General features: G+C 48.8%; 2 long non-coding RNA genes across 2 annotated transcripts; one reads left to right on the top strand and one right to left on the bottom strand.

The window, feature by feature from the left end:
• Nucleotides 1-1,524: 1,524 nt before the first annotated feature.
• On the bottom strand, nucleotides 1,525-22,259 carry LOC119845557. Its single transcript, XR_005289630.1, has 2 exons — nucleotides 22,087-22,259; nucleotides 1,525-2,083 (listed from the first exon to the last, which is right to left on the bottom strand). It is a non-coding gene; the product is annotated as an uncharacterized LOC119845557 (long non-coding RNA).
• LOC122458287 lies at nucleotides 2,881-20,004 on the top strand. The gene is made up of 4 exons (XR_006278266.1): nucleotides 2,881-3,197; nucleotides 15,282-15,343; nucleotides 15,971-16,034; nucleotides 16,589-20,004. It is a non-coding gene; the product is annotated as an uncharacterized LOC122458287 (long non-coding RNA).
• Nucleotides 22,260-24,197: the final 1,938 nt, after the last annotated feature.

Raw genomic sequence — 24,197 nt, 5'->3', positions numbered from 1 at the left:
GGGGACCATTCCAGACCCCACAGCTCTCCCTCCGTCCCTGCGCCCCCTTTTAAAACATGGATGGTAACGGGGGTCAAAGCCCCCGCCCCGGAGGACGGAGGTGATGCCCCAAACTGCGCGGAGCTCCTCGCCGACACGTAACTTTTCAGAGGAATGGAGAGCGCCGGGGGAGATGCGTCACCGGGGCTTACCTCTGGCGTTAGTCGGATAGACCAAACCCACCCAGAGATCGGAGCAGCAAACTGGACAGTGGGGGGAATTATCGTGCGGCCTTTGGAAGAAAAAATACTTCCCACCCTATTTATATTTTGAATTAAATCCCTGAAGTGTCCTTAGGACATACGTGGACCATCTCGGATCGCCTTCTGTTTTGTTTCACAAAAAAGAAAAGGAGGACTTGTGGCACCTTAGAGAGCTGTAGCTCACGAAATGCTTATGCTCAAATAAATTTGTTAGTCTCTAAGGTGCCACAAGTCCCCCTTTTCTTTTTTGCGAATACAGACTAACCCGGCTGCTACTCTGAAACCTGGTTTGTTTCAGTCTCTCTAGCACGTGATGGCTTGTGGTTGGTTTGTTTCGGCTTAGGCGGAATGATCCTAGTTTTTAATCCCATTTTTAAATGAAGTCAAAACCAAAACAACGTTTCCGTTTTCGGAACAAAGCAAAACAAACCAACGCAGATTTCTGCAGTTTTCAAGTTGCTAGCTAATGGCTCTCTTCCGTCTAGATGTTATCCCGGAGGCTGAAATTGACATTTTCTCCATCTATCTTGTCTATTTCACGCAGGCTATTTTTGTGCTTCAGCCCCTCCTATCCTTCGCCCTACTAGCCACCCATCGGTGTGTCCCCCGCATCCTTTGATGCACCTGGGAGATTAGAACAATCCTTGAGATCTGTTAACTTGCTAGGAAATAGGGCCAGGCGTCCCTGCAGCTGATGGCAGCCTGCAATGTCGATTTATTTTTTTACGGTGTGAGGGTGAGGGGGAAAAAATCTGTATATTTCTCAGCGGAAAGGGAAGCAAATCATATCACCCATTTAATCTCCTTTCTGATGACTAACACTTGCATGGATGATTAACACACACACACACACACACACACCCGAAAAGTGTATTCCCATTTACTAAAAATCCTCAACGATTCTATTGTCAAAACCTGGACAACATATAAACAAACTCACGTGTAAACAAAACCAAACTAAACCCCTCTCCCTTGTGTGCCCCCACTCAGTGATGTTTAGCGGCACACCCAGAGCGTACCATGGGTTTAGCCTATATGCATAAATATTAATTGGACCTGCCGTGTCACCCTATAGAAGGATTTAACCCTTTCCGGAAAGACTCCGCTATGAATTCACCCGGGTTTCCCTTCCTGCCCTCAGTTGTTGTGTCTTGCTGCCGCCTTTGTGGCTTCTAGTTTTCTGTGTATCGGCGACATTTCACTGGGCTTTGAACGAGGCACACAACGCATTGTAAAGGGTCGCGGAAATGAAAACGACAACAAGCCAGATAAATATCTAACGACAGTAACAAATAGCAACAACCGTCAAGCCCCCTAATTAGAACTGCCGCAATGTCCGAATCTCCGACTAAACTGCTGGTGCCTGCCCAAAAGGTGTCGTCGAAGGAGCACGCAGATAAAAGTCACGCTGAGGGGCTGGCATCGGGACCTTTCAAGGGATCATTTCAGAATGGAGACTCATTGGCCTGATTTCTGTATTTTCTGGGTGGCTTCGTTGCATTTGTCACCCTGCTTTTATAAAAAAACAAAAACAAACTCAAGACTTTTATTTGAATCAGACCCTCTTAAAAAGGAGGGCTACCAGGGTGTATTAATTATGAATTATTATTCCTATTATTACAAAGAGATTTTAAAAGTTCAGACTCTTCTTTCACTTGCAAGGATTAGGTGGGATTTAATATATATATATATATATAAAACTCTACGGGCTCCCTGCTGGAAGTCAGCACGCGTGTCTCTGGCTTCTCGGGTGGGGATCTCCGCTCTGGTTGCGTTTGTGGCAGATTTTGAGCTCTGAGCAGGGGATCCGGCTCCGTGAAAAGCGACGTTTCCAGGAAGCGCTTAAGGGAAAAGAAAGTCTCAGCTGAAAATTCGTTTATGGGACGGGATCGGTCTTTGAAAATTATTTAATTTTATTACTCATTTGAATAGAGAGAACCGCCTGCAGTGCACAGAGAAATGTCCGCATTTGTCGGGGGATAATTTAGTCAGGGGAAAAGCCATTTCTTTCCCGTCTCCTGCTCCCCATTTTCCAGAGTCCCAGCAAAGGACACTGGCGGCCCATTGCTCGGGTCCATATTTTGCTTTGATCAATGAATCCCGTTCTAGAATCGGTCGCAGATTGTTTGGTGGGCTGGCTTTTTTTAAGTCCTCAGTAAATATCATTCAATCTTCCGCGATCTGCCACGGAAATCAGAAACCCAGAAGCACCGAAAAGACCGGCTCTTTCACGGGAATTTTTTTTTAAATAAAACGTTCCCCTGCAATCGCACAAAACCCGAATCTCGTTTCTAAACTCCCATGAGCCGCGTTCCCATAGCTGCTTCTTGCAGCCAGATTCATAATGATGCCCCCGGTTTTCAGTGGATGCCCTGCCGCTGAACCCGGTTTGGTTTTTTCCCCTGAATCTTGAAGATTAGCTCATGAAAGATGTTAATTTCATGTCCAAAGGGAGCCCCAAAAGTCCCAGCGATCACTAAACGGACAAAGAGAAGCAAAGACAGCCAAGGCAAGTCCAAGCTGAAGCTAAAACAGCCACACTCAATGACTCTCAGGTGGGGATCCACTCAGCCTAGGATTTAAACTGTTTCGGCAAATGGGCGCGTGTGGAATATGCCCCCCCCCCCGCCTTTCTACCGATTGCAGCTGGGTTTGGTCAAGTTCCCTGCACCTTCACTGGATTGACTTTAACAAACGCAACCAAACTCCCCTCTGCAAAGCACTCCGTGATGAGTGACTAAACCCAGCTGCGGGGTTCACCCTTGCAGATTGCGCATAGACCTAGACCCCAGAGCAGCCTCCTGCTCATCATCACAAAAAAAAAAAAAGAAAAAGAAAAGAAAAGAAACAAACTAGATCAAGGATGCAGGTTGCAAGCCTTGCACTTTGTCCTCACCCATCACAAGGACGTGTCTGAGAGTCAGCTGCGCATCAGAGAGAGATTAACAGTGGAGGGTGAGTTTATGGACAAGATTTGCTCTTGTGGTATTTATTTAGTCAGCTCTTAAACCACACGGATAGAATCTCTGTCACTCCTCACAGGACTTGTGTGCAGATAAAATGGATCTGAGCTATTCAGAAGCAGGAGGGTACATGTGGTGGGGAGCGTGGGGCCTGATCCAAAGCCCATTGAAGTAAATAGAAAGATGCTGGTTGATTCCATTTGGCTGTGGATCAGACCCTGGGTTAGATAGAAAACAGAGATGAAGCTGCTGACCATGTAAAGCCCCATGTCACTGCAACATTTATTCACGCAGATCTAACCATCCAGGGCCTTTGTCTATTCTGCGGGTGGGGGGAAGGTAATGGTGGCCCCAGTCCCTCTTTAGAATATTAGAAACAACTTCTGTTGTAGGGATGGGCTGCAGGCCCCTCTGCAGAGATCATGGGTGTGGAGTTAGAGGGTAAATCTCTGGCAAATAAAGACATGGCCTTGTGATTATTCCTCAAAAGGCAAAAGAATCAAGCTAGCCACAACCTCTCAGCTTGAATGGGATGGGAAATAGGGAAAGGTGCTGGGAACACGCTGGTTTCTGAGCCATAGCCCTATAGTTGTAAAGGGTAAGGGGGTCACTGCACCTGTTGGTTTAAGGGTTTTGTTTTCAGAGCTAACAGGGTGATGTCATGAGAGCGTGAGGCTGGTGCTCAGAACTCCTGGGTGATGTCAGTGGCTGTGCCACTGACTTGCTGTTTGATCTTGGGCAAGTCCCATCATTCCTCTGTGCTTTAGGTGGGGGTAATGACAGGTGCCTTTGGAAAATGGAAAGTGCTATATTATTATCAGATGCAAATAACCAAATGTTGTTTGCTATCCAACCCAAAACTTGCCCAGGGTGTCCAGGTGCTACAGGCATGAGCATTTCCTAGAGTCTTGTCCTAGTAATTGCATAGTATTCTGCTATTTAAAATGGATGGTTTCAGTGTTGCTAAGGCCAAGGCTTCAAAAATCATGAATCAGCCCCATTCTGCCTCCAAAATCACAAGATTTATAAAAATAATTTTTAGTTTATTTTTATTTGACTTTTGAGCCTTCAGGATTCATGGGGATTTGTTTGTTTTCCCCACACTCATGAGGGCTAGCAATATTGTTGTTGTTTTTTTTTAAATGGAAACTGAGATTCTCATATAATCACCTGATTCCAGGAGCTGGGGCTTTAAGAAAACCACCAAATATCATGAAAGTGGGGATAAAATGGTGACAATTGGCCACACAATAGTTAGGCCGAATAATTTGGTTTTGAGTAGGATTTTGAACAGCACTTGGCTTCTGCAGAAGCAGAGTTGCTTAGTGCTTTAGAAAATGCCACTCTTTGTTAAAAATAAATGATTCTATTAATATTAATATTTTCATAATTTGCTTTAAATTGAAACAATGGCTTGTTTGTATACCTACATCCCCAATTCTCAGTGCAAGATCAGAGCTTAAATAATTCCCCTGCAGTCTTGGCAAACCCCTGAACGCTGCAGCTCCGCCTGAGAACCAAGAAGTGAAATTGACCCAACATCAGCTGTGCTATTTTCATTGTCCTATCTAGGTGGAATTAAAAATGACTAATACAAAAGCAGACAAAATAAAAGGGAAAGTAGATTTTCAAAATTCTTTCTGCACTAGCAATCTAAGGGTGTTCTTGGTAGCATATGAATTTTAAAATATATACATTTTAAATATATTATTTCTTTCCTGACTCTGTCCCTGTAACCCAATACTAGATTTCTAGCCTATAAAAAACTGCACCCCGGTTTGTGTAGTAACGCTAAACAGATCACTGATTTGTTTAATAAATAAAATTCTTTCACTTTCATATGGATAAATAATTGCAGGTATTTTAAAAGGAGATATATGCGTACATTCGGCTAGTATTAGCATGCTGCTGCCTAGATAAACAAGACTTGTGCTTATAACGAGCGGGATGTGCATCCTTTGAAGCCCGCTAGACCTAAACTCAATGTAAAACGCCCTGATTTCTGCAGTGCGCTATAGCAAATCTTTTGAACTCGGCGGTGTTGTTAACTGATTGCAAAACCCATTCTAGGATGCATGGTTTCAATTAAATAAATCTTTAAAATGCTCCATCTGATCAACAACAAATTGTATGGTACCATTATGGGCATAGCTGGGTCGGTGCATAGGTGTGTTTGCTGACTCCCTGGATAGCAGGAGACAGTGGTGGCCTTTTGCTGAGCTAAGGTGGGTGAGAGGAATGGGTGCAGGAGAAGGTGACATGTGACTGTACCTGATGGGATAATTCATTATTAGCCCTGCTGCAAAAGCAGGCCAGATGCTTCATACAAAATAAAGACAAGGGTTGAAATCGGAAGTCAATGGGACCAGTATTTCACCTACGGTCCCTGCCTCAGAGCTTACAGTCCAAATAAAGCCTTATTTCTTCTCACCACAGCCCCTAGTCTAGTGGATGAGATGTGACATGGGGGCTTTGACTGACCCTGGGCCTACTGTATTACACACAATAACTATAACCCCTGGTGAACGGAGACAGAAACATAAATAACAGGAGGCAGCTGCAGCAGAGAGAGGAGCTCCTTAAAAAGCAGGAGACAAGGAGAGTGTTTTCTTATCGACTCGGTAGCAGAACAAGCTGAAAACAACCCGTTCTTCCCAGCCCAGAGCTTTGTGACTCTGCGCTGTCCTCCTGTGAGGATACAACGGGCCAGAGTCTCAGCTACTGTAAACAGGTGTCAGCTGCCTTGGCATCAAGAGAGCGAAACCGATTTACTCCAGCTGAGGATCTGGTCCGTGATGTTCTTTTGCAAATGATTTTAACAAAGAAACAATACAATCCACCCAAATTAAAGCCTCTGCAAACTGGAATGCTCCCGGAGGAGAAAACCTAGAGAGTAGCTGATGAACATCTGATCTGAGATCAGAACCTGCTGTGCTAGGGGCTGCATGTACACATAGAGAGAGACCATTTCTGCTCTAAAGAGCTGAGGATTGAAGTAGACAAGGCAGCTACAGGACGGGAGAGGAAAGAGCTGCGCAGAGAGGGGAGTGAGTCGAGGATTCCAGCTTGGTAACATTTGACACTCCGTTTACACCAGGGTAGTTGACCAGCTGAGGCACCAGGCAGGGGCAAATGAGACCCGGGGCCAGATCCTCTGTTGTGTCATCCTTTATCCCAGTGCAAACTCAGCCTGCTCCTCTTCTGAATTGGCAGCATTGCACGCCCACTTGACACTGGTGAAAGGGACTGGCCCAGGGGGCAAGGCAGTGGGGAATCGGGGCCCCGCGTCCTACTCAGTTTGGTGTGAATCCCTTTGAACATGTACCCTTGGGCTAGTGGGGGGAGGTAGTCAGGCGGTTTGCTGGGTAGGAGAGAGACAGTGTGTGAGATGGCAGCTGTGACTGTCACGCCCGCCCGGAGGGAAATGGAGGGGGGCGTCTGTGGTAGCTGGGATCAGCCAGACGTTCCGTGGCCACTTCTGTGGCAGTGGCGGAGCAGGGTGCAGAGGGTGCCTGTCACTGGGGCTGATGCTGCAGTGCAGTGCTTGGGAGGTGCTGCCCTTCAGAGGAGACCTTAAAGCCAAGGGCCCTTCCCCTTGCTTCTGCCAGCAGGCCTTTAGATGAGCTCACAAAGCATCAAGGATATTGCCTGGCATGCAGCGCTATGGGATCCAACAGCGTCATTGTCCTAGCCAAGGTTCAACATCCCCTTGCTCAGCAAAAGCGATTCTAATGACCAAAGCTGCAGGGCCAGCTATTGGCCACTGCCTTGGCTTTCCCAGTAACTCCCTCCCCGCTTCTGGCCCTTTCTGGCCTTCATACGGGGGAGGTTAGGCTCTCTCAAGCACTTACAGAGCCCAGGATCTTCCTCGGTCAATGGGGTGGGGAGTCTGAGCATGATGCAGTGAGATCAGTTTGCTGCCAGTGTCAGGGAGCCCCATTAAAATGGAAGGGGCTATAAATAAGAGATTAATCATATTCGTAATATTGCATCATTTAAAGGGCCAGCGCCGGTTCTGACTCCACCATCCTGGCATTACACTCCACAGGCCTGATCCTGCTGGTGTAAATCAGGAATAACGCCATGGGGCTCCAGCCAGATTGGAACCGGGGCCCTGAGTCTCTCCCCCTGTTTATTTTTTCTCTCTCTCTTTGCCCCATCCCCCCATCAATGATTACCATTGTGTCTTTCCGCCCTTCAGCGATCTATTTCCAATCCTAGGAGGGGGCCGGGGTGAGGGAAGGGACGCGGCTGTTTGTGTTGTGCTGATATTGTCTAGTGTATTTTTAGCTGGAAGTGATGAGAGGCTGCAGGAGGTCGGCAAAGGCTACATCACCACCCCCACCCCGCCTAGCACAGCCTTCCCTTCCAGTCAATTCGCCTGTCAGCAGGGCCCATGTCTATCGACGGGGAATTGCAGCACCCTGACCTTGATTGATTGGGATCCAAATCCACTTGGCAGCAATTCATTTTTTTGAATTAACTGTCCCCTCCTCCTGGTTCCCTCTCTCCCCCCATGCCCGCCACCCCCCTCCCAGCCTTTCCCCTACCCGAGCCTGGCCCAGACGGATGAGAATCTAATCAATATTTGTAATTCATTTCTTTTGGATGAGCCTTCTGAGAGTGGGCTGCATCACCAGCTCAGGAGCCTGCCCTCCTCAAGCCTTTGGTCCAATGCATGCGAGCTGATGGGCTGGACCGGGGTGAATCCAGGTGTGTTTTTAGTGCTGGGTGCAGGTGGGACTCGGAACCAGAACTCAGCCAGCTGCGAAGAGCCCCAGGACATAACAGTAGGGATGGAGGATAGGATAGGATAGATGTAGGAGTGGGGTGGGGGTGGGGGTGGGGGTGAAATTCTATGGTCTGTCACTGTTAAACAGCAGATCAGACAAGATGATCCGCATCCCATCTGTCCATAAAGCCTACGAATCTCTATCCTATATTGTATTGCAGGTTCTTGAGTTTGATACGGGGGGGGGAACAGGGTGAAACTTCCTGGCCTATGTTATACAGGAGGTCAGACTAGAGTCAGTGGTCAGAATGGTCCCTTCTTGCCCTAAAATCCATGGATCTAGGTTGTCCTCACCTACAGGCAACGGAGCTGACAAATTAGCTCTGCAGGCCTGCAGTGATCCAGAAAGCCTGCAAGAAGCCCAGCCTTGCCAGTGGATTTCTCCGCAGGAGTCAATAGAGGGCATCCAGGTTTCTGCAGGGATGAGGCCGAGTAGATGGTTGACCTCCTCTTTGTAGCTCGGGTAAATTCATTTGGCGTTCCCTGCTGGGTCTTTTACTCCTAGAAGTTGAATCCTGGCTACTTCTGCTTAAATATACTTAAAGGGAAGGCAGTGCGTTTAAGTCATGGTTACAGCAAGAGAGAAGTGGGAGTCAGGACACCTGGGTTTTCTTCCCAGGCCTGGGAGGGAAGGTAATGAGCAATTTTTAGCAGGGGGCAGGGAGTCTGGATTTTTATTCCCAGATTTGGGGGGAGGAGGATGGTTCTGGGACTGGGAATTGGGTCTCTTCATTTTATTCCTGTTTGTGGGTAGGAAAAATATTGAGTGGCTAGAGAACTATTCTTCAAGTCTTCCTTTGGCTCTGCCACTGACTTATTGGATGACCATAAGCAAGTCACTTCCCCTCTCTGTCTGAGTTTCCCCAGCTGTAAAAGGGGCTCGAGTCAGAGTTATTATCTCTACCGGGCCAACTGGGAGGCTTACTGGGTGTTTTTTAAGCTCTTTGCAGTCCTTGGAGAAAAGGGTACCAGAGATGAGCGAAGTGCGGGGATTAAAATGATCATTTAAATGATATTGATGATAGTACCAGCAAGGAGAAAATGAGACCCAGTGAGAGGGACCAATCAGGGATATTAGCATCCTCCGCTAATGCTGCTCCACGCTGCGAGGGCCACTCATCTCTGGTTATCTCTGATCATTCGAAGCAACCCATATATTGCTTGGATGCTGTTGTGCAAAGAAATCTGTCAGGGGTTTGGCTCTGCTATGGAGCTCTCCTAGCCTGGGAACATTGTTCCGCTGGGCTCTGACACAGCCACCAGCCAGTGTATCTGCAACAAACCCGGCCAAATTTGGAGAGCCAGGATGGTGAGATGGGGAAGGAGCAGGAGTCTCTTCATGCCGCACCACTGAGCTCAGTCAAGTGACAGAGAGGCAGAGCTGTCGGGGTGATTTGGGAGCTGATCCCAAACCCACTGACGTCAATAGGAGCTCTGCCACTTGCAGGTCCCTTAGCAAACCCTGGAAGGGTAGTTTTCTGAGCCACCATTGAGGTAACAGCAGTGACCATCAGTGCCAAAGTCTTGGATAGGATTTTTCTGCCTTCCTTAGTGTTAGAACTCCCCCTGATGCTGTGGGATGAGTAGGGAGGTGAGCAGGGGACTCCCTTCTTTATTTTCACAGTTTTGGGGGTTATCCCATGACCTACAGGGAGGCTGGAGACCCAGATACCAACGTGATATGCTTAGTCATGCCTAATGAATAGAAATGAAAGCATGTTATTGGGCAGCCTGCTGTCACGTGGCCCATTTGCACCCAACACCCCTCTGTTTTTGTGCCTTGTCTTTGGTCTGATTTTGGTTGTGTCTGTATACGAGTCTTATTCATACAATAATGAGTCATTATTAGCTAGGTTCATTTCCCCTGAGTGGAATACAGAGTTGGTGCTGGACCGGGCCAGGGTGCTCAGCACCTGGCAGATTGAACTCATCAGTTGAAGACCTGTGAATACACAGAGATGGTTTCATATGGCCCTGCACCTGGGGGCCAGATTCTGATCTCCATTACACCACTGTAAATTCTGAGCAGCTCCAGTTCCACTAACTTCAATGAGGTTGCTATGGATTGACGTCTGCATAACCGAGAGTAGATTTGTAGAAGCACACGCCCCATGGGCTTGATGCTGCAGCCATTAAACCAGCTAGCAGTCCCGTCGACTCCAGTGCGTCTGCATTGTGAGTATTGGAAGACTGGGTCTCTAGCCAGAGCCAGGAATGAGATAGGAGAATTTCACAGAGAAATTATTTCCTCCTGTGAATCTCCGTCTTTTTATAGCAAGCGGGGGGAGTGACCATGCATGCACGGAAATCTCCAAACCAGCAGATTCCTCCTGTGAACTGACCATCAACATATTCACACTCTAGTTGCAATAAAACCTCAGGAGATTTTTTTTTTCATCAGTCATACGCTAAACCCCTCCAAAATATTTGGCCTGGCTGCCTTCCAAACAATCACATGATGCTTTCATTAATATCTCTAACCAGACTGGTTTCCATTCTGTTCTGATTTATCAGTTGTTACTGACGCTCTCTATTTTATCCCATCAGATCTACATTATACGCGGTCCAGATCTCATGATGATGAGCACTTTCGAAATACCTAGCAGAGCTAGATAATTATTTTGATTTTTAGTTCAGATGAAGGGACCTGCAGCGTAAACAATTTCGGGCAATGACACGTGCCTAGCAAAAATGGGCCCTGTTTTGATTTGCAGCTTGAAGCTAATGTGACCTAGATGTTCAATAATAATATGGGTGGTATTCAATTATTTGTAAAGACCCTTGTTCTGCAAAGCTCGACCTGTCTGAGCAGTGCTAACCTGCCTCAAATTACTCAGCTGTAGGCCTGATTCAAAACCTATTTAAAGGTAATTGAAAGGCTCCGATTGACTTTGGTGGGTTTGGATCAGGCCCTTCCCTTAAGGGTTTTCAGAACTGGGGCCTTTGATAGTTTGCTCTTTGAGGCTGGGACTGTGAGTTTGTGTGTTTGGGAAACGCTAAGCACATTTTGGGTCTGGTCATTTAAATATAATAATGTCTATATACATATGATATTAATGACAATCCCCCCCAGCAATTTGACTTTTATAACTACCTAAGATAGGGCCCAATCCTGCAAACATTGACCTACAGAAGTGTCTGCAGGGCTGAGCTCACAGATGGATAGTTTTGTTAAATGGCCATATGTATTTGCTGCAGGGATGCTTTGGTCTGCTGCTCTCTACTGACTTTTACTGGAGAGAGCAGTCCCACTGGATTGTGTGGTGGTTATAAAATTCAGTTACGCTGGGGAACTCCAGAGCTCGGGATAGGCATCTTTTGTGAATAATAATTAATAATACACCCCTGTTTTGCCATCGAAGGCATGGAGAGTGCTACAGAGACAAATCAAGTGCCAGAATAATTGAAACATAAACTCCTAACATAGAAAACCCAAATAAGGGCAATTCTGGTGCCTCTCTGCTACCACAATATCAATATTTAATTTATTTAGTAATAATATAGCAAGGAAGGTCGTCTCCCCCCCCCCCTTTTTTTTTGAGTGACTGCTAAATCTACAGTCTCCTTTCATTTCTTTTGTGTTAATAGCCCATCTTTGGAGCTCACTTCTCTCCCAAACCCTGACACGGTGGCAGTCTTGAAAACCAGCATTTGCCCTAGAGATCTGACCCAGGCAGTAAACCTATGTCAGTCCAAACAAGTCTCCATGGAAGAGAATGTTGCTTTGCTTCATTTTTCATAAGGGACGTTGAGTTTGGAGGTGTAAGGAATGAGCTTGCTCTAGGCAGACTGGGGGTCTGTGCTGTGCATGAATAAAAGGGGTTCTTCTAGCTAATAACCTGGGAAGGCGATGGAGGGATCTCTTCTGTTGGGAGTGTCTCTGCTTTCTGGGGGATGTCCTTTTGCACTGGTGAGCTCTGTCGATGCTTCAGCTCGACAGGAGAAAACGAGGCGAGATTTTCAGAGCAGGCAAACAGAAATAAATGAGCTGTGGCCCTTCTAAACAAAGGCTTCATGCAGGCCCAGTCTCTGTCACGGCTGCCTTGCTTGTTTCCCATCAATCTGCCTTCCCCGAGAGTTCGCAGCATTGCGGCGGGGCTATGGGTTATCGAGGATGGCACAAAACAAGCGTGAAGCTGAGCTGGCTTGGCAGGAGGGATGGGCTCCTTCTTCCAGTGCCTCATGTAAGAGACAGCATTAGATGGAAGCTGCCCTTCTGCGGGGCTAGTGCAGAAAGTGCTTCAGTACCTAATAATGACCCCATCTGCATTGCACCATTTCTGAGAGCTCAACCTCCAGGCAAACGGAGACAGGCTACCGGCCTGATCCTGCCAGGTGATGAGCATTCTCCATTTCTGTGGGATTTGTAGGTGCTCAGCCCCTGTGAGGATCCAGGCCCTAATATTTTCTGATGGAAAGGAAAATCCACCCTCTCTGACGGAGATGTTGATCAATGAGTCTGAAATCTAATGAGTGCTGGCACTGAGTTTACACCCTTGCCTTTCGCCACTGAGGACCCAGAGTCCAAATCCCAGCTAATGGAACTGGCCAAATTAGTGCCTGTTGCAACTCCACTGACTTCAAGGGAGGATCCAATGGTTTCATCCTAAGCTGTAACAAAGGTTTACCCGTTACGTGACATCACTACACAAGAGGGGCCGGAATCTGTTCTTAGTTATGCTGGTGTGAAACTGGTGTAACTCCACTGAAGTTGGAAATGACACTGATGTAACTGACCTCAGAATCTGGCCCTTTGCCTCTGGTGAGGTGTGGGACTGGAACAAGAGGGGAATGGTATGGTAGGACTTGGCTAAGCTGTGTGGGGAGCCCAGAACTGGAGGAGCAGGGGAGTGACTGAGGTGCTGGAGCTGTGTGGGGCACAGGACTGGTCTGTTGGCAGAGCTATGTAAGGACCCAGAGCAGGACTATGAGTGGATGCTGAAGGTCAGGAGTGAGGTACATTGGCAGAGCTGGAATAGCCAGCGGGCTGCAGGTCATCAGTGTGGGGTGTTGGCAGAGGAAGAGGGGGCTGCAGGGCAGGGGAGAGAGGCCGTATTGTAATAACTGGCACATTGCAGGCCAGGTTTGAGGTGCTTTGGCAGAGAAAGTCGCCTTTCATGAGCACTAAACACATCCACAATATTTCTTTTTAGAGCCCTCAAAAGCAGGGACAGGCTGGATCTGTTTGTCCACCAGCTGCACTCAACACTCTGAACTGCAATTGTGAAAACCTTAGTGGGCCTTGCCTTAAAAATAATAACCCTGTTAATGGAAGGATTTCATTACAGTTTCAGTGAGGTGCATTCACTCGGTGGTCCTCCAGTTCAGTGATTCATCTCAAAAGCTGGGGAAAGGGGCTGGAATTAATATTTTATCCCCATGATTGCCTATTTTTTAAATTATTCCTTTTAAAGAAAAGGGAAGGTAAAAGGGGCTGGTTTAGGGATCTGAGCAGTGTGGAACCTATTCGCTTTGGGGAATGAAACATGTTTTTTCTTAAGTGGAGAAAATGTCCCTTTAGGCTTAATAAACGCTATCTTCAGTAAAACCACTTCTAAGCACAAGACGTAGCGATTCTGCTCCTCTGAAGCAGGATGTTCTAAAGGATGTGGGGGTGCTGGTCTGGGGCTCAGGAGGTCTGGATTCTATTCCTGGCTTTGCTACCGGCCTGCCAGGTGACCTTAGGTGAGTCGCTGCCCCGCTCTCTGCCTCTGTTTCCCCTCCCACCTTTGGCCTGTCTTGTGTATTTAGAGTGTTAGCTCTTTGGGGCTGGAGAGGCATAGAACAGAGGGCCAGCTCACTGGCCAGTGCATCACAGAACCTGCTTCAGCCCCAGGATTTCTGTCTCTCTTCTTCAGGGACTGAGTTTTTTATTTCTCCAAAATAAGACAGTTCAAGGTAGAGCCAGGCTCTAGATGGTGCCTTTCCCCTGCCTTTTTCCTGCAGGAGCCTATCCATACGCTGCTGGTCTCATGCTTCAGGCCCTTTGCCTGGGAACCCAGGGCATCCTCACTGCTCCCTTCTCCTTCCTAGCCCACTCTTTGTAGGATCACACTCCATCTAGCAATGACTCACGTACAAACTGGGTTCTTACTTTGGCACCTCGACTCACCCTCCTCCCTGCAGGCCTCTCCCTGAAGGGAGCTGCTTGTTGGCTTTAATCACCCCAATCTGGAAGGCAGCTGATTAGACCTGGCTTCCTTAAAGAGACCCTGCCCCGGGACAGATTCTCCCTCTGGGAAAGTACAGCACCTAGCACTGTGGGCCCTGATCTCAACTGGGGCCTCTGAATGCTGCAGTGATGCAGATTCTTCATCGTCATCCTCCTCCTACATTGGCTGACTGTTCATGGCTGTGATGCCAGGGACGTGGGCAGCGCTATTCCTGATTTACATCAGTGTAAGTGAGAGAAGAGGCAGGCCCCAGGAGTTGTAAATTACCTTTTCTGACTCAACAAGAAAACTGATGATAAAGGGATGTGCATGTGTGGGAAGGAACTGGTGCTGAGCTGGTATAAACAAGCATGCCCAGAGGAGACTGTAGGACAGCTTGCGTGGAGGATTTCAAAGTTATTGTGACTAATGTCATGACGGCTCAATTGTTGTTGTTGTCTGTGGGCCCAATCCTCTCTCTGACGCCGATAGGAAGAGGTGCTGGGGCTCAAGCAATTATTTTACTTTCATAACTGACTTGGCCAGGCCTAGGGGGCCAGGGCTACAAACTACCAGGCCTAGCAGGTCTGGGGCTCAGCTTCAACATGGATTAAGCCTTGTCGGGCTCTGTGTTCCAAAGAATCATATAAATAGGAGGTGGAAAAAGACTTGATGGGTCACCCGTCCTCCTGAGTGAAGGGTTGTTCCTTAGTCTGTTCTCCAGGGCTTTGCTAATGAGCCAGATACACTAGAGTAAGAGGAGAAAAGCCTTGATCCAAAGCTCACTGAAGTCAATGGGAGTCCATCCATGGCCTTTGGGCTTGGTAGGCCCTGACTCAGGAGTAACTGCAGTGAAGCTCATGGAGTTACTCTGGTGGGAGGGGAGAACCAGGTCCCTTTCATCCGATGGTCCCCCATGTCTTCCCTTCGAGAAACTCTTGTGATCAGCAGGGTGAAGGCTTGGTTAACGGGTCACAGTATCAATGGTCAGGATCATGCAATGGATCAGGATGATTCAAAATGCGAAAACGCAAAGCACAAGGCACCATGACCAGGCTGCTGTCACATTCGCGTCGATCTAATGTAGATCAAAGGCTGAGGACCCAGTGATTAATGTTACTTCTATGGGCAGGTAACCGGGGACCCAAGACTTTGCTGCTGAGCCGGCCGCAATTAAATTCTGCTGTCTGTGTGGTAGGTGCAGCTTGCTTTCTCAACCAGGCTGAGAGAGGTGGGCATGGCCCTCTGGTTGCGGGGAAACACGGAAGAGACAGGGAGGGCCTGCAAGGAGCAGCTGGCTAGATCTCATACAGTGTGTGTAGACTAGATCTGGGGCAGGGTGGGGATGCAGGGAACAAATCATCCTCTCTCGGGTGCTCCAGCAAAACCCAGGAGTCAATGGGAGTCTTATCTGCCTTTGTAAGGGGCTTTGAGAGCAAAGTGAGTCTTGTTCTCCCCAAGGCAGAGCTGGAGGAATTGAGGCACAGAGTATTGGCTTCTTGAGATCATCCAGGGAATTGGTGACAAAGCCAGAAACAGAAACTAGGTCCCTCAACTCCTGCTCTCTCCACGGAGCCCTGCTCCCTCCCCAGAGTTCAGGATTAAAGCAAACATAATTGAACTGGCCAGCTGAGACATTTATGGTGACATGAATGAATTTGGGGCGGGGAGTGCTGTCCCCTCGGCTGCAGCGGCCAGGCAGCCCCAGTTATTTGTCTGCATGAGGGAGGATGGGTTTTGCGAAGATAGTGATGGGAAAAGGAGACATTCTGCACAGGGCAAATAAATAAATAAATATGCCCTTTTATTTTTTTTTTAAAGGACGCTGTCTCCTTAAGCCCACCCCTGCTGCTCCTGGATTTAGGTCAGGATCACAGATCTGATGGTGAGAGCAAATCCTACACTAAACCCTGTTCAATTAAAAACCCAGCTGAGTGGGGATAATTGTTTGCTGCCCCATCCCCTTGCATAGACCCCATCCATGTCGCTCTCTTTCCCCCGTCACCCCTCATCTGGGTCCAAGAGATGCTTCCCTGGGTACAAAGGAAGGGGATAAAGCAACTGAAGGGCTCTTGATGTGACAATGATGGAAAAGCAGCTTTCCATTCCTAGAAAACACTCGTCATACATCAGCCTTTGGAATGATGTCTATCTAATCTTCTCTGTCCACCCAGCTCCCATCCATCTCTGCGGGCAAGCTATTGATTTCAGTGGAGTTTACATTAGGAGATTAACTTGGCCCAGCCCCCACTAAAATTTTGGGCTAAATATGCTTGGGTGACTTTTATTCTGAAACAGCTTTTGGGACTCTGGGGTGGAATGGAGCTTCCTGATTGGCTACTGGTGATGTCATAGCCCTGCCCATGCTCTCTAGGATGGGATGGCTTTTATTTTTTGTGTGTGCCCTTCATTTCCACATCTGTCTAATTCTCTCCTCAGGACAGTTCCTGGCACTCAAGCACTGGGCGATCTCTCCCCCTCTTGCGGGGCTGTTACGGCCACGGTGTCTTCGGCCACGTTCCTTCTTCCTGCAATGACCCGTCTGCAGCGCACCCTAGTCCTTGCCCAGCAGGGGGTGCTGTCAGCTGCCCCCTCCTGCTGCTCTGCCAAGGCGCTCGCTGGCCATGCTTCCTCGCCCGTGTTGCTGTGAAGATCCTCCGCTGGTGGTGGAGCTCTGTTGACTTCAGTGGAGCTATGCCCATTGCACGAGCGGAGAGTCTGGCCCAACGATTTTGCCCCAGGTGGCACAAGCAGTGCCCAGGGTGGCCGTCAGGTGCAGAGAGGCATGATGCTCTCCTTTTCCTTTCTTAGTACAAAACCTGGGGGGATGGCATGCCAGCCCACACCAGCTGATACCCACACAGTCATATAGGGTGAGGGGCAGTTGGGCTAGTTTTCTATTCAACTAAGGGCATAGCTCCCCTCTTCCACCTCCATCAGGGGATCTTGCAAGAATTAATAGTCAGTCTCACAATCCCCACCCCCAACAAACACCCTGACCTTTATTTTACAGAGGGGGAAACTGAGGCACAGAGTGGGGAAATGGACCCTCCCATGTCCTACCTTGACAGCTGGGACAATCCTTGCTTATGTACAAGCAAAATCTCCAGAATGAGCTAAATGTGATCCTGCCTTTCTATGCATGCAGGCTCTGCTGCTCTGAGGGCCGGCCTGCCTGTCTGATCTGACTGCACTTCTAACGCCTGTCCCCGTGAGCTGTAGGGGACTGATGGTTCCCTCAGTAGAGTGCTTGGGAGGCAGAGCAGTTTGGTGGTTGAGAGACCAGACTAAGGCTTATGCGATCTGGGTTATTATTTATTTGTATGGACCAGGATCCCACTGTGCCAGGAGCTGTCCAAACCTAGAACAAAAAGGCAGTCCCACAGTCTAAGGGTTCAGATCCTGGTTCTCCCACTGCCTCCCGGCGTGATCTCAGCAGGCCATTCGATCTCTCTGTGCCTCAGTTCCCAGCCCATGAAAGGGGATCATGAGAGTTGCTTTCTGTCCCACTGGGGCTGCCCTGTCTCTTTGTGGGAGGGGCTGTCTCTTGCTCTGTCTGTGCAGTGCCTGGTGCAATGAGGCTTGGGTGGGGTCTCTAGGCCCTACCTGAATATAATAATAATAAAGGGTCAGGCCCAAAGCAGGGGACACAGGCAAAGAGCAGCTGGTCTCTGCTGGGGTTTCCCAACCAGGGATGGCTGAGCCAATTTGGATCAAGAAAGGAGAATCCCCTGACGCCCAACCTCCTCCATTGCCCCAAACTCAGTCCCACCCTGGACCATGCCTTCCCCCAGGGCTGAGAAGGTTTTCTATTAGTGTCCATTTCTGCAGCTGGTCCTGGCTAGGGGCAGGCTGGGGCAGGCAGTTCTAGCAGGGCGCAAGGCTGAGGAGGAGGTTGGGAAAACCTCCCGGGACTCCATCCTGTGCGGTGCCCTCTGTTCCTATGGACTCCACTGCACGCTGGGCTTGGCATTTGCCTGGCACTCGATTTTAACCCTCAAGCCAGGCTTGCCATTGAAGGGTTGCCGGATGACCTGTCACCTCAACCTAGCCCCTCTGCCCCTCTGATCTGGAATCAGGCTTTTCCCTCTGCGTCAGTTCAGGCTTTCGCTCCTCCACTGCTCCGAGGGCGTGAGGGAGGGCTGAAGGAGGAGGGTAGTCCCAGAGGCAGGGTGCATTATCGGGGTGGAGGGCAGCCCTGCTTGCTTGGATCTTGCTGGCTTGGTGAGGCCAGACCCCTTGACTAAAGGCTTGTCTGGAGATTTTTTCTACTGTTCTCCCATATCACTCTCCACATGGACACTCTCCTTCCACTAGAAGACTGGCTTTTTCTTCAGTTTAGTTGAAACCACTTCCAAAGCAACATGCACTAAATCAGACCATGGCCCTTTTGTTCCAGAAGGTGTGTGTCCACATGGGGAGTCATGCTGGTATAACAATTGCGGTGTAAATTCAGATCCTGCTTTCCTGTGTAGACAAACCCTTAGGGGCTTGTGGCTTAGTGTTTGTTCGCATGGGCGTCTCTGCTCTCTGGATCATTAGCTAAACAGCAATAATGGCTCTGCAAAGACTAATCTGGCTCTCTCCAAGCCACTACCGCCCAGCCTCATCTCACTCAGCCATGCTGGCTTTAATTACACCTCATGGAAGGAGTAGGTGCACACGTCCCCCGTGGCACATTAATGTGCAGCAGTGGAATGGAAGCTGTCACAGGGAATGTTAGGGGGATAGATTCACCTACCAAGCAGTGAGGCTGCCCCTCCTCCTGTCCTCTTCCCCTGATCCTATCCCTCAGACTAACCTACTCCCCTTTTTCTCCCAGCACCAAATTCCCTATCCCCTGCCACACCATCTCCGGTTACCCTATTTCCTTCTCCCTGGCTTTAGGATTTTAGACATTGGAATTTCTGCAGCAAACAACTGGCCAAGTTAATTGCATTTCACAGAGAAGTCAAAGCTGGGGCAGGAAATGGTAGAAAATCAGGTTGCAAGATTTTTTTCTGGGAAAAGTAATTATTCCCCACATCAGCAAAACTCTAGGAACAAATAGATTTTTCTAAATTTGCCAATTTTTTTTTCATCTTTGGCCATCTAATTTGCCAGCCCTATTTTCAGTGGGTTTTCAGTTAGTTGTGTGGTGGTGTTGGGTGGTGGTGGTTTTTTTTTTTAAATGTTCCCTGAGGACAGTGAATGTGACATGTGCTGACTATCATGTGCTGACTGTGTGCAAATCAAACCCCTCTTGGGTTGGAGAAGCCTCTAGGTGAATTTCAAGGTCAGAGCTAAAAATAGATTAAAATAAATGAAAATCCTCTTTGCTGTGAGCAGAGGAAGGAATAAGACTGAGGGCTGGCAGGGGGGCTTTTTGTCCATGGATCTCAAAGCTGGGGAGATGGCATTATCACTGTTGTACAGAGGGGGACACAAAGAGTGGAGAAAGACTTGCCAAAGGTCATGCAGAGCCCGGAATAGAACCCAGCTGTTCTGAGTCCCAGTTGTGACCTGAGCTACTGGACCATGAAAGGAGCTTGGGAAAGGGGAGGTTGAGATGCTGGATCTGGGTTCGCTGTTGCTTGCACCAAATATGATGTGAGTTTGGTGGTCTCAGCTTAGTTCTTAGTGGGAGTTTGTCCACGTCCCTGAAACACCCCTGTAGAATTTGGGACAAGTTGGGGTGCGCAGCAGTCTCTGTTCTAGAGGGATCCAGGGTTGGAGCAGCAGGATTGCTGCAGGTCAGGACTAAGGGACATCAGTAAAGTGGATGTGAGAAGCCCAGGGGCTGGAAATCAGGAATGTTGATAGAGAAAGGGGTTTGGGGGCAGGGCTTTCAGAAGGTCTCTGTCCACCTTGCCTGCCTCTACCCAGTGCTACTAGCAAGGGGTCTGGGGGGGTGGAGGTGGGGGTGAAGGAGGAGGGAGAGGGGCTGGAGAAAGGATTGTTCCCAGGGTTCTGACTGCACAACAATAAATTGCTCCTTAAATTTAATCTCGGCGGTACCTGCCACACCAGGAGCTCTCCATGGTGCTGGTCTGGCTGGGCCCTTCTTGAAGCAGATGTGGTCACTAGGGAACCAGCAGTGGTGATGAACGCTGGGCTCAGCAGATCAGGGTCCATAACCTCCATCTTTCTCTGATGGAGAGGGGTGAGGCTATGGGGCAGCCGGGAGACCAGTGGAAAGGGGGGAAAGGAGAGGGGGTGGGGGGCAGAGCCATAGCGTGCAGGAAAGTGCACAGGGCCGGTTAATGGGCAGGCAGCAAAGGGGGAAGCAGGAGGTTTCTGGCCAATTCTACTGGCATTTTGTTTTGTCCCTTTCAGTCTAATGGACCCATTTTGCCCCATGGGGATCCAGGTCCTCCCCTGCCTCCTGCTTCCTGCAGCGAGGGAAGCTTCCCTTCTAGGCTCTGCTGCTCCCAGGGCAGGATGAAAGAATTTTGGGGCACTATAGAAATGGAGGTCCTCACCTTCCCTAGTCCCCGGGGGTTGGGAGGCCCAAGGATGGGGTTGGGTGTGACATACAACAGCTAGCATAATGGGGCCCCAATCTCAGTTGTGGCCTCTAAGTGCTACTGGATAATAATAATAATAATAATAATTAATAATAGTAATAATAATAATAATAATCAGACCTAACCTAGGCACTCATTCCTCAGTCACAGAATACCCTTCTGTTATAGATTTGCTGCATTCTTTGCATAGCTTTTTCTCCTCATTCATGGATTTGTTTCTTTATGTTGACCTGCCACTGCCTGAACAAAATATACCTAATGAGATGGCAGAGGAGAGGAATTGATTCTCATCTGCAAAGCCAGATCTTCATGACTCGTTCCCTGCCATGGCCCCTTTCGTGCACGTCTGAAACAGGATAAAATCCCGCTGACACAAATTCACAACCAGCTTCACCTTAGAGATAGCTTACGAGGCAGGGGCATTTTCTTAAGGGGGTCTTTGTCTCTCCTTCAAAGTGCTGAAGAAGAAACCCTGAAAACTGGAGTATTTTCCAGCCCCTCCATGCCACTCCCAATGTCGCTGAAAGAATAGGATACAGTGGTGCTGGATGTACAGGTATGGGTACATAGAACAAGAGCATTTATAGTAATAGCAGTGTATAGGCAGAATGGGATGTGTAGGATGCATCCAGAAAATTAGCGGTGTAGTATGAATATGGAAAGAGGGATGGGTATTCAGCTGAACAATAGGATCAGCAAGCCATTGCGGGGGGGATGGTTTCAATAGGTTTCTTCCTTCTGTAAGATCCTGTATAGATAGAAGGCTGGGGGTAGAGCATGCAGGTAGATTAGGCTGCACCGCATGGATAAGTCTCTGGAAGGGATGTATAGCAACAAGACAGAGAAGAACAATGGAGGTGTAGGAGAAGAGGAACAGAAGGTCTAAGGGTGCAAAGAGGTTGTGGAGGCATCAGGGCAGGGCAGAATGAACAAGGGGACATAAAGCAAATGTATAGAAATAGGCTGGCCAGGCAAAATAGGCTGTGAATAGCAGGGATATGGATAAGGCACCCATAAATTACAGAGCACAAGGTGGTATAAGGTCCAACGACAATAAGACGCACATATGGAAAGAACTGGTTCCCTTTGGCTACCAAAACCATTCCTGATGGGTCCGTGAGTACAGGTGGCTATAGGTGTGTCTATAGGTATGCAGCTGCCCCTACCCATATGAAGAGCTCTATAACCACCAGGTATCCATTTGCCACTTGAAGCCAGATCAGAGCCTCTCCTGCATCAGCCCCTTCCCAGAAAAATCCCATTAGATTTTCCCCCTCCCTTCCCACCCTGCTTTCCAAATTTTCCATCTAGTCGTTGAAACAATAGGGCATTGCAGGACAGTGTATAGCCATTTCCCAAACCCGCCCCCCCCCACGGCCTGCAACCTCCCCACCCACTCCCCCTCCCCAACGCCCACTGCATCATAATTACCTTAATGTTTGAACTGCAGAACTCTCCAAGCTGCTGCTTTCCGGCAGAGAGAGAGAGGGGGAGAGAGGGAGAGCAGGAGAGAGGGAGGAGGAGGCTGGCATGCAGACAAATGAAGCCCAAGTGAGAGAGCGAGCTTAGCGGTGAGCTGATGGGTGACATACGGGGGTGTCAATGTTGCCTTTCGAACCAGAATGAGGCCACTGCCGTTGTTAGGTTGTTGGGTCCCACCCCACCACACACCCGCCTGATGTGTGTGTAAATTTAACCGGTTCGTGACAAGCAGCTGCTGGCAGCATCTTTTATCTCACACCAAGCAAGACCAAGGCTGCAGTATTTGGGTCCTGAAATGGAGGAAAAAAAGCAAAGAGGCTGCTGAAAGCTCTCTTGGCTCACATGCTACATGAGTTTCCCAGGTCTAAGTTCAAACACCATGGGATAGTATATTCTCTCTGTCTGGATAAGCGTTTGGGGTATATCCCTGTTTATCAGGGGACTAAGTTTTTAATGAGCTTGCCCCTGCGAGAAATAGGTGACGTTATTATCATCACCTACAGGCCACAGATCTGTGCCCCATTGCGCTAGGTGCTGTACAAACATGGAGTGAGACAGTCTTTGCCCTGAAGAACATACAGTCTAGATAGCCAAAGGGTGGGAGGGGAAACAGATGCTGAGCGGTGCAGTGACTCACCCAAGGTCACACCAGCAGTCAGGGGCACAGCTAGGACTAGAACATGGGTCTCCTGGTGCTCAGTGATGTGCTCTGGATCATGTCAACCCTCAAAAGGATGGGGGTTGGGGAGAGAGATCTCCATCCTATCCAGGAGGGAACAATACCACACTGGCAGGGAGGTGGACTCGATCATCCTGGGCCTGATCTATAAAGTGTCTCAACATCTTTCCATTGATCCCAGTGGGTCTTCTTGGGTCGGGCACCTGTGAGAGTTTGTTTGTCTAGATTCAGTGGGCTGGTATAAATCAGAGACGCAGCAGATCCTCTCAACTCCATCCCACCAGGCAGTCTCCTATGCTTGGAAATTACCCAAGAGCCCCTACTCCTTGTGACCATCTGGATGCAATAAGATGGGTGTCCCAGAAGGCACTGCTGTGGCCCCTGAGTTCTGGACATGCCCAGGTGGCTCCATCCATTGTCTCAAGCTAAACCAACAGCAAGGACCTGTTGTGCTGTCCTTGCTTAGGCACTGATCCAGAGCCCACTGAAATCAACCAGAGTCTTTCCATGGACCTTTACTGGGATCAGCCCCTTAGCACAGCTCCAGTCTTAGAAGCTCAGCCCTGGGCTAGCCCAGGGCAAGCTCCCTGTCTGCTGTTTGAGCCCCAGAGCTCTGAATGAAGGAGGAAGCCAGTTCTGTACCCACTTCCATGGCTCCCCTGTCCAGAGACTTGGAGAGGGGCTCTTATCACAAGGTTCAGCGGTTTGCTTGGGGGTGAATGCCTTGGAGTTGGGAGGCCTGTGTGAATTTTTGAGAATGCTCCTGCAGCTGGAGATGTGACCTCTGCACCTAGCTAGGCCAGGAATACAGGCTAAGGCCCCTCTCCTGATCTCCTCTGCTTTTGGCCTCAGAGTGAACCAAACAAGCCAGTAGAAAAATTTTGATTTGATGGATCCTGAGCAGGGTTTGGTTCAGGTTTCCCAGTAAGTTCCTGGTCTGTTCTTAGCTTTAGTGAAAGAGGGAGCTGAATCAGACTCCCCTCCTGTTTAGTTGTATCTGCAACCTGATCCCAGCTTGGGCACTGCTCTCTCAAGAAGGCCGAAGGAAAGCCCTAGATCACAAAATCCTGCTTCTGGAGAAAACGTAGAACCAGATCGAAATGCATCCCACCTCAATCGGGATTTGCTCCTTCTCCTCACCCCCGACCTTCCGGAGGACACTGGGAGTGGCTGGGTCTCAGGAGAAGGCAGAAGGGGAATGGAAAGGAATTAAAAAAGGAGAGTGAAAAGAGAAGAACGGAGAGGGAATGGAAGAGAGTCAGAGATGCAAGATGGCAGCTTGATAAAGGCTCTAAATTGCTGTACAGTGCCCAGCCCAGGAATATATAAGCTCCTCTGAGCCCAACACGCGTTTGCTCCTCCTGTGTTACTTTCTGAGCAC

Source organism: Dermochelys coriacea, chromosome 19, assembly GCF_009764565.3.
Source record: "Dermochelys coriacea isolate rDerCor1 chromosome 19, rDerCor1.pri.v4, whole genome shotgun sequence".
Lineage (NCBI taxonomy): Eukaryota > Metazoa > Chordata > Testudines > Dermochelyidae > Dermochelys > Dermochelys coriacea.
Note: the sequence above shows the minus strand (reverse complement) of the source record. Positions and strands in the feature narration are given on the sequence as shown.